The 12,708-nt window shown below is 39.0% G+C and overlaps 1 protein-coding gene across 1 annotated transcript in view; it reads right to left on the minus strand.

Annotated features, from left to right (window-relative positions):
* Nucleotides 1-12,708, minus strand: part of LOC306880252 (neurexin-3b) — a gene marked incomplete at its 5' end in the record, with an annotated part of 335,517 nt that overhangs the window by 26,087 nt on the left and 296,722 nt on the right. The window lies entirely within an intron of this gene.

The raw sequence follows: 12,708 nt of genomic DNA on the forward strand, positions 1-12,708 counted from the left end.
ATAGTAGCCAACTAAATAAACAGTTTAACACATATAATTATTGCAACAAGAATCACACACCACATTCAGACTTTAAGACAAAATACAAGCAACCGTTAAAGCGAGACATACTAACTCCACTAAGCGTCTGTAACAGGTGATCTCCCGCTCAGCAATCAAATGAGGTGTAACTGTTTTCCCACTGGACATCACATGCGTCTACATTTTAAGGTGCCAAGGAACTCTTTACGAACTATTAAGGTAAGGGAAAGAGAGTAAGGGAGTGAATGAGAAAGAGAGAGAGACAGAAATAAAAAGAGATAATGTGTAGAAGCTCTAAACCTGCTGGGAAATAAGGCTTGGGATGACACAGATTTGAGGAAGACACTGCATACAGATGAGATCATTACAGCATGGTGTGAGGCCTGCTGCTGCGGGGTCCCTGGAAGCCCTCTGAGGCATTGGGCCGCTTGGATATTTTGTCATTATTTGGACTTTGTTACACTTCTTTCTCCGTCTGGAGTGAGGTATTAGGGCTGTAAGAGTGATCTAACATCTGCCATCTTGGGTGTATTTACATCCAGCTGCACTTAACAAATGCTGTAACCAGTTCATCAAAGAATGTTGGAGCTTTTCATATTTCAAGCACATGTTAGATGAACGTTGGTCATAATGAATGAAATGGCATGTCTGTCTTCCAAACTAAAGGATATTAAACTTTTGAAGTTTATCTTTTTCATACTTTGAACTAAAAGTATGACAATACAGTGAACAAGTCATATACTGTAGTGCACTTTCATAATGTTTTTATGGTGCTTTTTAAAAGTTTTTTCAAACTCAACAGCATCTGTATCCATTCACTTTATTGCATGAAAAAGAACAGCATGAATGCTCTTCGTGCTGGGTAAGTAACATTCAGCATGAGGTTAAGTAGATGATTACAGAATTACATTTTTGAGTTCCTATGCATTTCCATGTACGTCAAGCTTCGACTATATACTTTACAGCAGTACTCTGAAGAAGCTGTAATGGTAAGAAGAAAAAGAAGAAGAAAAACCCTACAGCTCGAGAGCAAAAAATGCAAAAAGGACTTCAAAAGAGTAAAGCTACTCAACACATCTCACTTAGCTAAATAAGTCACTGAGCGCTGAGTCATAGCGTACCTTCTCAGAACTAGAAAGAGAAAAAGGTGCATAGAATTGGAGTGCTTTTCAGAAACACAAAGTTTCTGCAGTGACAGGGATGTGAAATGGACAAGGCCGGTGGCGATTCAAGGCCCCGCTTTTCTTGTGCTTTCCTTTTTAAATAGGTAGAAAAGGGGCTTCAAAGTGTGCTGGTGACTGCTGGCTGAGCAGGGGGGATGTGGGCGAGGGTGGGGGGTAATAAGTAGCTTCCAGGGCTGCCGATGCCTTTGATCCTGACGGGCAGTGCATGCAAGCCTGGGGCTGGAGTGGCTTTCCTGGATGGAGGCCTGCATGCTGGAGAGATCCAGGAGAGCTTGAGGGTTTAGACATTAATTTTAGACATCAGATGCTTTTCCAGCGCTCGCTATCTCTCATGTTAATGTGAATATATGACGATGATCTTTGCAGAGCTATCTAACCTCCAAACAATGTTCAGTGGCTATAGAGAATGGGAACCTGATGTCACAGCACAATGCATTGTGGGAATTTAGGACATGGGAGTTGAGACTGATTAGAAGTGAATCGAAACATTTTATATTATTTTATGTTAATATTATTCAGTGAGAATGTTTATGGTAATTGACACAGTAAGCATTAACCATTCCATCAATATCTTAGTTGAACAATATAACAAAATAATATAAAATGTCTACATTCACTACTGAACTCGGGTGCAAGTGAAACTGAAATTTGGTAAGGTAAACAACTTTATGACTTTATGACTATAGATGACTATAGACTTTACGCTGTATAAAATCGCTCACATCACAAATACGCCACAAATATTTGCGGCAACTTGTTGATACCCTTGTTTATCTTGCATCTTGTGTATGAGTGAGCCCATTCATTTTCTTTATTTAATGCACTCCTCTGCTTACTTGTTCAGCATCTCTAGTAAGGAATCATAATTTATAAGGAATCAATCTGTATTTTTTCAGACACATGACTGAGCAATTTATTTTCAACTTGAAGATATTTGCATATTAGTTCTGTTTTATTATAAGCGACTGTAAATGTGCATGAATCCAAGCTGGCAGCCAAGGCAGTTTGTTGTTTGAGTGTCAGTGCATGAGGTCTGAGTTTTTTATGTTTTTATATTAGATTTTTTATATCATTTAAGTCTGAATGAGTGGTTCTCTCAAGATAAACATCACCACTTTCAATCTGGGATCTTTGTATGTTATATTTTTTATTGGATGTCTTTGGATTGCCATAAAACTCTGATTGTGGCCTGCAAAGGACTTGGCCTGCCCTGAATCCATCCGCTGGAGTATAACTCCTAAAAAAGGACAAAGTATCTCACTTACGTTTGAATGAGTGGTTCTTTCAAGAAAAATATCACCACTTTCAATCTGAGATTTTTTTGTATGTGATACTTTCATTGGATGTCATTGGATTGCCACAGAACTCTGACTTTGGCCTGCAAAGGCCTTGATTTGCCCTGAATCCACCTATTGGAGTATAACTCCTAGAAAAAAAAAATAAAAAAAAATAAAAAAGTATCTCGTTTAAGTTTGAATGAGTGGCTTTTGTCAAGAAAAACATCACCACTTTCAATCTGGGATTTCTATTTGAGACACTTTTATTGTATATCATTGGATTGCCACAAGACTCTGATTCTGACTTTGGCCTGTTTGGAATCCACCTGCTGGTGTACATCTCCTAAAGGACAAAGTATCTCATTTAAGTCTGAGGTCTGATCTTGTTGGATTTTCTCCTGGCCGAATAGCACATGGACAATCTGAGCTGTTAGACCTTGTTTGAGGCTTGAAGGACTATCAGGAATCCATCTATGCTACTGGTGTATAGATGTTAAATTCCCTAAATTAAGGATTCAGTTTTGCTGCTGGGTTTTTCTAGGCCCAGTGGCATATTTATTGTTAAAGCTGTGGACCTTGGGGGTAGCAGTGTGACTGAGTTTGTTCGGGTCTGTAGATCTCCCCTTTTCAATTGTTCAGCCTGAAATCCATCTGGCTACCTGATTTACACAACTTTTAACACATCAGTATACAAAATTGGCATCATGTGTTTTTTTTTAATATACAGTATATTCCTGTTGCTCATTTTTTGCATCCAGGGATCAAATTAATTAAATTGACAAAATAAGGAGAGTGAACCCTGGTTGTATTTGCTACACTTCAGACAACGCTCAACTTCACCGACGGAAATTCTAGAGCTATATCATCAGTCAGTCAGCTTGCCTCATAAACTGAACGATTTTTACTTCCAAGTGTATGTAAATGAGATTTTGTATCTTCAGAATCTTATGGTGTTAAATGACTATTTTATTGGCACAGAGGACTCTTTTTTCAGTGTGCCGTTGATAGGGGTCCTGATAAATCATTTCCTGTTAACCTAAAATTACAATGTATGATAATGCTCTTATTGATGTTATGTGGAAATGTTCAGGCAAATCCTGGGCCTATAACATCTATGCATTGTTTACCCACTGCCTCAGATTTTAAAAGTAGAACAGGCCTTGGGTTTATACATTTAAATGTTAGAAGTTTGATTCCTAAACTGGATATGTTTAAGATTTGGGTAAATATAAAAAACGCTGATATAATCGTTCTTTCTGAAACCTGGCTTAAGAAATTGATCACTGATGATTTAATTTATATTGATGGCTACAAAGTCTACAGAACTGATCGGGTGGGTAAAGGAGGTGGGGTGGCCATCTATGTTAAATCTAAGTTTGTTAGCTCTGTAACTTTGTCAATTACTAGAGCTAAACAGTTTGAGGTTTTGGCCATTAAGGAGTGGGTGTTTTTTTTCGAAAGTCTCTAATATCACTGTGGTTGGCTGTTATAGACCCCCATCTGCTACAAGGGATGCTCTCAAAGCTGTTTCCGATATTTTACATGAGTTAAATGACTCTGAGTTCATCTTGATTGATTTAAATTAAGACTGGCTCTCTGGAACCTCAGATTGTTTTAAAGAATTGTGTGACTCCTTAAGCCTTACGCAATTTATTAATTCACCAACAAGGCTAAATCCTAAAGTTCAACATAAATCTACCTTATTGGATCTAATAATAACGAATGCTGCTCATAAATTTACTTCAACTGGCATATTCTGTAATGATATCAGTGATCATTGTGTAATTGCTTGTGTCCGGGATACAAGAATCCCTAAGGTAAAACCTTGTTTTATTTCTAAAAGATGTTATAAAAATTTTGAGGAGCAAGCTTTTTTGTATGATTTATACTATAGTGATCTTAAAAGAGTAACTCTAATACAGGATGTTGAACTGGCATGGGAATATTTTCAGTCAATTTTTCAGTCCATCTCTAATAAACATGTTCCCATTAAGAAGTTCAGGATCAGTGGTAGGGATAATCCCTGGTTTTCAGATAGTCTTTCAGAATTAATTAATTAAAGAAATAAATCATGGGCACAAGCCAGATTTTCAAACATCCCTGCTGATTGGTCTACATTCAAAACAATAAGGAATAAGTTCACATTGATGATTAGGAAGTCTAAATCAGAGTTTTATTTAAAGTCAGTTACAAAGAATTTAAATAATCCTTAAAAATTTTGGAAATTAATTAAATCCATGGCAGGGACTCATGTAGCCTCTAGCCTTCCTGAATATATTCAGGTTGACTTAGATAAAATAAACAAAGTTACTATGACCAACCAATTAAATAAACACTTTATACATGCTGGGTCTGTATTTGACCGTTTAAATGCAAATACAACTGTCCCATGTTCTGTGATTATACCAGCGACTTTAAATATGGATGTTTTTGTTTTTAAACCCGTTTCAGTAAATCAAATTTGTAAAGCGTTGAAAGGCATTGATAACAAAACATCTGTAGGCCCAGATAATTTAGACCCTTATCTTTTAAAGGTAGCAGAGGATGTTATTGCTGAGCCAGTTACTCATATTTTTTAATCTCATAAGTTTTTTATCGAATTCTTTACCTAAAATCTGGAAAGCTGCTTATGTTCTCCCATTATTTAAAGGTGGTGATCCCTCAGACATGAACAACTATCGTCCCATCTCCAAACTCTCAGTTTTGGCCAAGATTCTTGAATCTCAGGTAAACTTACAGTTAAAACAGTTTTTATTTGATAATAACATTTTAAATTTGTTTCAATCTGGTTTTAGAACTGACCATAGTGCCATTACTGCTGCTACAGTAGTGTTAAATGATATCATTGGTGCACTGGATAAAAAACAGCACTGCGCAGCATTATTTTTGGATCTATCCAAGGCGTTTGATTCAGTGAATCATAAATTACTGCTAAACAAACTTAGCAGTGCTGGTCTTGGACCAGGGACATTGAAATGGTTTAGAAATTATTTGGTAGATCAGACTCAGTGTGTTCATGTAGAGGATCTCAAATCTGACTTGATATATTTAAAGGGGTCACCCAGGGTTCCATTTTGGGACCTATTTTGTTTTCTATTTATATAAATGATTTGGGCAAGGACATTCAAGCAAAAAAACACTTTTATGCTGATGATACTATTATTAATACACTTGCTCCACCTATAACACAAGCGGTGAAAGAGCTTCAGATTGCATTTCAGTCACTGGAAGATGCTCTGGTTAGTTTAAAATTAGTTTTAATTTCACAGAAAACAAAGTTTATGGTTTTTTCAAAAGCTCAGGCACATGTACTTGATAATCTTAGCATTTTTACATCTGATGGTAAAATTATTGAAAGAGTACCTTCTTATAAGTACTTGGGTATTTGGATTGATGATAAGCTTTTATTCAATGTACACATTGCTAAACTAATCAGCAAGCTCAAACTGAAGCTTGACTTTTATTTTAGAAATAAATCAAATTTTACTATTAATGCCAAAGAGAAACTTGTAGAAGCTACTTTCCTAACTGTGCTTGATTATGGTGATATATTATACATGCATGCGGCCTCTTCTATCTTAACAAGCCTTGATTCGGTATACCATGCGTCACTACGTTTTATTACAAATGCAATATCCTGTACTCATCATTACATTCTATATGAGATGATGGGTTGGACATCATTAGCTATACGTAGAAAACAGCACTGGTACATTTTTATCTATAAAGCAATGTTAGATAAACTTCCAGCTTATCTCTGTACTCTTCTTTGTCTTTGTTCTGGCAATTACCAGCTACGCTCTTCCAAGTGTTTGCTTTTTAACATACCCTGAGTTTGTACAGAACTGGGGAAAACATTTTCATATTGGGCACCTTGGACATGGAATAATTAGCAAAAAGATCTAAAACTAGATAAATTTGTGTCTATTGGTGAATTTAAAGGCATCATAAAGAGAATGGTATTGGAAGCTTGTGATTGTTTTTGTTGAGAGGATATGTTTAAATATTGTTGTAATGTGTTCTTGTATTTTATAATTGTCTTACTGTATGGCTGCTACCTTGGCCAGGTCTCTCTTGTAAAAGAGATTTTAAATCTCAATAAGACTTCCTGGTTAAATAAAGGTTAAATAAAAAATAAATAAATAAAATGGTTTTCCGAAAATTAATAATATAAAAAGGTCTGCTTATTTGTCGTGATTTTTAATTGTTTACACATTATGCTTCTAAGCGTATGTATAAAAACATGGCAACCATTACACAGTACGCTACATGCCATGACATAGATTCCCATTCTCTATACCCTGGCTCTACTCAACATCACCCTTATGAGTGAATCTCATGAAAATAGTCATAGTTTGTGGACAAACTCTGCATAGTTTACTAGCCAAAATCTTTAACCACTACGCACACCACACCTACCATATTTGAAAAATAAAAAATAAGGTATGAGTACTTAACTACACAACACAATGCTAGAGTGTCATATTTCATCCATAAAAACTCAGAGCAACAGAAGAGCTATAATCTGTGAGAAATGTCCAACAAGCCAATGGTGTCTGTTTTCTCCCATCCATTAGCACATTTGTGTAGGTTTCCCGCTAGAACAATATCTGAATCACTCCCTTTAGATGGCACTGCTTTAGTCAAAACAAATGCTGGCATGGTGTCACTATGTCCTCTTTCAGCACCAAAGATTTGCAGTAGGGGGCCATCAGCAGATGGTGAAAGCATTCATACAATGTGCGAATTAATTCTATTGTCAGTTCATCATGGTCTGTACTGGTGAGAAGTGAGAAGTTTCTGTTCCTCATTGGAACGCAATCTAACCTTGGCTATAAGGGTCTCGCTGGACACATCTCAGAATAATGTGTGTTCTGTTCAGCTGTTTGTAGGACGTATCTTTGTCTCCATTGACTGGCTCAAGTAAGTTCTCTTGATACTATTCTCCTTGGGACACATAAGATTTGACTCTGTTTTTTATTTTTTTTTACATGGGTAATTCATCTGCACATGGAATAAATCTGCAATAAATCGGCATATGACTGCCTCTAAAGCAGGAAATCAATGAATAGTTTTACATTATCACACCATTGCCCTGCTGCTATCACCTGTCTATACAGTACCAGGCACAAACATCACACAAACAGAGAAAGTAAACAGAATAAGTTACTAGAACCCATTATAATCATTGTCTACACTGGATACAGATGCCCATCCAATTTCAGACGTAGTCCATGAGCTGAAGTCTGCTGGACAAATGTAAGAGTTAAGGAACATTAACTTTGATCATTCAAGAAGGCAGAGTTTAACTTCATCGATTGTAGCATCACTTTTTAAATCTATTGCCAAAGAATTAATGAATATCCTGTATAAAATAGAGCTCTCTTTTAAGTAAACTTTGTTGTCTAGATCTCTCAGAGTTTATGTTTGTGAAGTGTCGACCGTTCTATCTGCCGCGGGAGTTCACGGCCATTGTTATTGTCAATTGTTATTTATGGTTTACATTCCCCCGTGTGCAAACGCTAAAGACGCGCTTCGTGAACTGTATAGCGCCATCAGTGAACAACAAACAAATAACCCCGACGGCTTTTTCATCATAGCTGGTGACTTCAACCACGCAAACTTAAAGACAGTTTTGCCAAAGTTCTACCAACATGTGAACTTTGCAACAAGGGGAAACAACAGGCTGTACCACGCCCCCACCTCGGGTACTCGGACCACATCTCTGTTATGCTAATCCCAGCATATAGACCACTTCTCAAACTTGCCAAACCGGTTCCAAAACTCATCACAATTTGGCCAAATGATGCTACCGCAACACTACAGGACTATTTTTCAGTGCACAGACTGGAACATGTTTAAAGAGGCAGCCACCTACAACAACCACACAGACCTGCATGAGTACACTGAAACTGTGACTGCTTACATCAAAAAGTGCACTGATGATGTGACAGTCACCAAGACCATCACCACACGTGCAAACCAGTAGCCATGGATGACAGCAAAGGTTTGTGGGCTGCTAAAGACCAGAGATGACACATTCAGATCAGGAGATAAAGCAGCCCTCAAAACAGCAAGAGCTAATCTGTCCTGTGGCATTAAAAATGCAAAACGGTCATATGCTCAAAAAATCAACAATCACTTCACAGACAGCAGAGACACACGGAGCCTGTGGCAAGCCATTCAGACCATCACTGACTACAAGCCCCCGCCACAGGCCTGTGATGATGACACATCCCTCCCCGATGCACTCAACCACTTTTATTCACGATTTGAAATGCAGAATGACACACCTGCACAAAAACTGCCCACACCTCCCAACGACCAGGCACTCTGTCTGTCTCCAGCCGACGTAAGGAAGACCCTATCTAGGATTAACCCACGCAAGGCTGCGGGTCCTGACAACATACCTGGCCGTGTTCTGAGAGACTGTGCTGCACAGCTGACAGATGTCCTAACAGGTATCTTCAACACCTCGCTGAGCCAGGCAGTCGTCCCCACACCAAAGAAATCACCTGTGTCCTGTCTAAATGACTACCGTCCCATAGCACTGACTCCAATCATGATGAAGTGCTTTGAGAGGTTAGTCATGCACAACATCAAAACCAGCCTCCCCAACACACTCGACCCACTCCAGTTTGCATACCGTCCAAACCGCTTTATGGACGATGTAATTTCCTCCACCCTCCACCTGGCTCGTACCGACCTAGAAAATAAAGACTCCTATGTTAGAATGCTGTTGACTTCAATTGACTTCAGCTCGGCATTCAACACAATAATCCCACAACAGCTCATAAATAAACTAAACCTGCTGGACCTTAACAATTCCCTTTGTAATTGGATCCTGGACTTTCTAACCGGAAGACCTCAGTCAGTCCGTGTCGGCCACAACACCTCGAGCACTACCACACTGAGCACAGGTGTCCCACAAGGCTGTGTGCTCAGCTCGCTGCTCTTCACACTGCTGACCCACGACTGCACTGCCAAGTTCAGCTCCAACCACATCATCAAGTTTGTTGATGACACAACAGTGGTAGGTCTCATCAGCAACAACAATGGAACGCACTACAGAGAGGAAGTGGCACAGCTGGCTGAATGGTGTGGCACTAACAATCTGTCCCTCAATGTGGGGAGGACAAAGGAGGTTGTGATGGACTTCAGGAGAATGACCATCAACAGCTCGACTGTGGAGAGAGTCAGCAGCACTAAATTCCTGGGGGTGCACATCACAGAGGATCTCACCTGGACCACCAACACCATGTCACTCTCCAAAAAGGCACAACAGCGCCTACACTTTCTCCGCCGGCTGAAAAGAACAAGTCTCCCTCCACCCATCCTCACCACATTCTACAGGGGCACCATTGAGAGTGTGCTGACCAGCTGCATCACTGTCTGGTATGGGAACTGCAGTGCTGCTGAACGCAAGACCCTCCAGCGGACAGTGAACACAGCAGCAAAGATCCTCGGTGCCCCTCTCCCCTCCATCCTGGACATTTTCCTTACACAATGCTCCAGCAAAACCAACAGCATCGTGAAGGACTCCACCCATCCCTCCCACAGTCTCTTCCTGCTCCTACCATAAGGAAGACGGTACCGGAGTACCAGAGCCCGCTACGCCAGACTGCTCAACAGCTTTTTCCCCCAGGCTGTGAGAGCCCTGAACTCAAACCACACCGCCCCCCTCTGAAACCCCATGCAAACCCCTACCTCCTGAAACATGGACCACCCCCCACCCCAAACATTACCACACCAAAGAAAAAACAGTTTGGAACTTTTTTGTACAATGCGAAGTATGCTACACACAGGTGAGTGGGTCTGTACAAACCACCTGTAGTAACACACTCTCCTCTATGTGCACTAGACACTTTACACACACTGCTGCGTGTACATAATCCCACAAAAGACTCAGCAATATATGTATGTTTACATGCTCATGCACTACAAATCATCCTGCACTGTTCTCCAACCAGCTGCTTGACTCAAAATGTTTCTCTTTGCACATGTACAGTATTTATGTGAAGCATTCGTATAGTTTGTATTTTTTATCTTTTATTTTTTTTAGTTTGTATACGGTAAATATTTATGTGACATTCGTATAGTTTGTATTTTTTATCTTTTATTTTTTTTAGTTTGATTAGGGTAAAAAATTACATACAGCACCATTAACAGCAGCTCAAATGTATTGTGTATTCTGACAAAATTGTATTTCTCTGGTGTCACTCTGGTTAGCCCTGCACTATGTGCACTTATTATAGTTCAAATAACTTTAAATATTTTAACTTCTTACTGGTCAAATAACTTTAAATATCTTAAATATCATTAAATATCTCCTTATTGACTTGCATTCAGTGTGCCCCAACAATTGCTTATCCAATCATGCTTGGTTAGAAAATATGAATAAGCTCAGGGATCGTGGCTACCCTGGAAATTCTTATCCCATGCCACTGGCAACACAGCTGCATGGATCTGATAGCAGTTTATTGAGTGATTCGGCATCTCTGATGTGAAGCATTTCAAGTGCTATTCAGTCTACGAGTTTGAATCCTAGCCTGTAATTACTCAAGAGATGGTGCAGGAACTGAAATCAATAATTGTCAAATTACAAACATGAATGTCCTGCGTATTATCAGTGTTGAAGCGTGTGTATGCCAATGAAAAAGAAAGAAAATGACCAAATCTGCAATTGAATTACGGCTGAAGGTAGTCAAGGATCTCAAAAAAAAAAAAAGACTAAATCACTTCATAGGCAAAGCTTGAGCAAATTTGAAGCAAATTCATTGGCCTTTAAATATTGAGTACTTGTCTGATGCAAAGATGTGAGGTTTAATGGAGGCCAATATATATCATCATTGATTGAATTCATGGGAGAAATAGGTCTTGACGACCTACTACTGGACCTACTGGAATTTAGCCGTACTGTACGGTTTTAACCAGAGTTCCACCGGTGGCCCAGAGTGAAATAATTAATAAGAAAAACAAACAAACAAGGAACATTTTTCAGTATGTATGCTGTGCACAATATGGAAATTTCTTGCATTTATGGAACACACGAATGGGCATATACTGTATGTTTAAAACAGTATACAACCCAAGCACAATGTGTGGAATACATTATCCTGCAATACAGTGCACACTCAGTATTCAATGTTGACAAAAGTAGATTTTCTTTTTCTTCTGGCATGTATATCTAGATAAACCGGACAACTATGCAATAAATGCAGACTGAATTAGACATATAGTACAGCATAGTAAGATCAACAATGTAGCACTAGCCAGCTACAATAACCAGAAAGATAGATGTGCTATGGATGGAAGGAACAAACAGGCATAACGACGGATGCATTTTGAAAGATGTGAATTGATTGAATAAGAAAAAAAAATTGTTCACATTTTGCTCTTTCAGAATGTTTTTCTGTTTGATGAGACATGTTAATATGGCAATCTATCCTCGCTAATATTTTGTTAGATATCTTCTTTTTTCCACCACAGAACATTCTCATATCAACAAGGTTATGATGAATTTGTGGTTTACACTCTGGATACAAAGTAAACACGATTCTGTAGATATCCTGCAATCTGTGTAAAAATATCTCCTCATTTAAAATACTGCTAGATGCTGCTAGGAATGTCTACTGAATGAATGTTTCACATATCATCATTATATCATTGCATCATGTCTCTGAGACTAATTTGAGACTGAGTGATGCAACAGCTTCAACAGAAGCCTCCATACACCTCCCGTAACTGTACAGGTTTATTTTTCAATGTTTTCAACACATTTTACTTGTCCTGAGTTTGGCCATTTAGGACATTTCAGGTGTTATATTTAGCTCTGAGGATGGCTAATAGTCTGTAAGGAAAATGGCATGCTATCTCTGGCTCTTTGTCAGTGTCCATAGCAGAACCAGTTTGAATAGGGAGCACAGCATTAGCCTGTGTCCTTCTGCCTGTCCCCTCTGCCTGCATGTTGGCCATTTTAAGGCTATCTCACTTTAGAAAGACCTGCCGTTGAATACAGTTTGAGTAACCCTGACGAGAGCTGCTCTCTAATTGGACGAGAAGTGCAGGGGCCAGATATCCCATGGAGGGCGCCAAAGCAACAGAGACATCAAAGTGGAGGACGCAGAACCCAAATTAATTGAGTGTGAAGGGTTTTTGAGAGTTTTTTTCCGATAGTGTTTGAGGGCAGTGTTTCAGCACGCCCTATTTTTCCGTGTAGGAAACGC

This window comes from Barbus barbus (genome assembly GCF_936440315.1).
Source record: "Barbus barbus genome assembly, chromosome: 14".
NCBI lineage: Eukaryota > Metazoa > Chordata > Actinopteri > Cypriniformes > Cyprinidae > Barbus > Barbus barbus.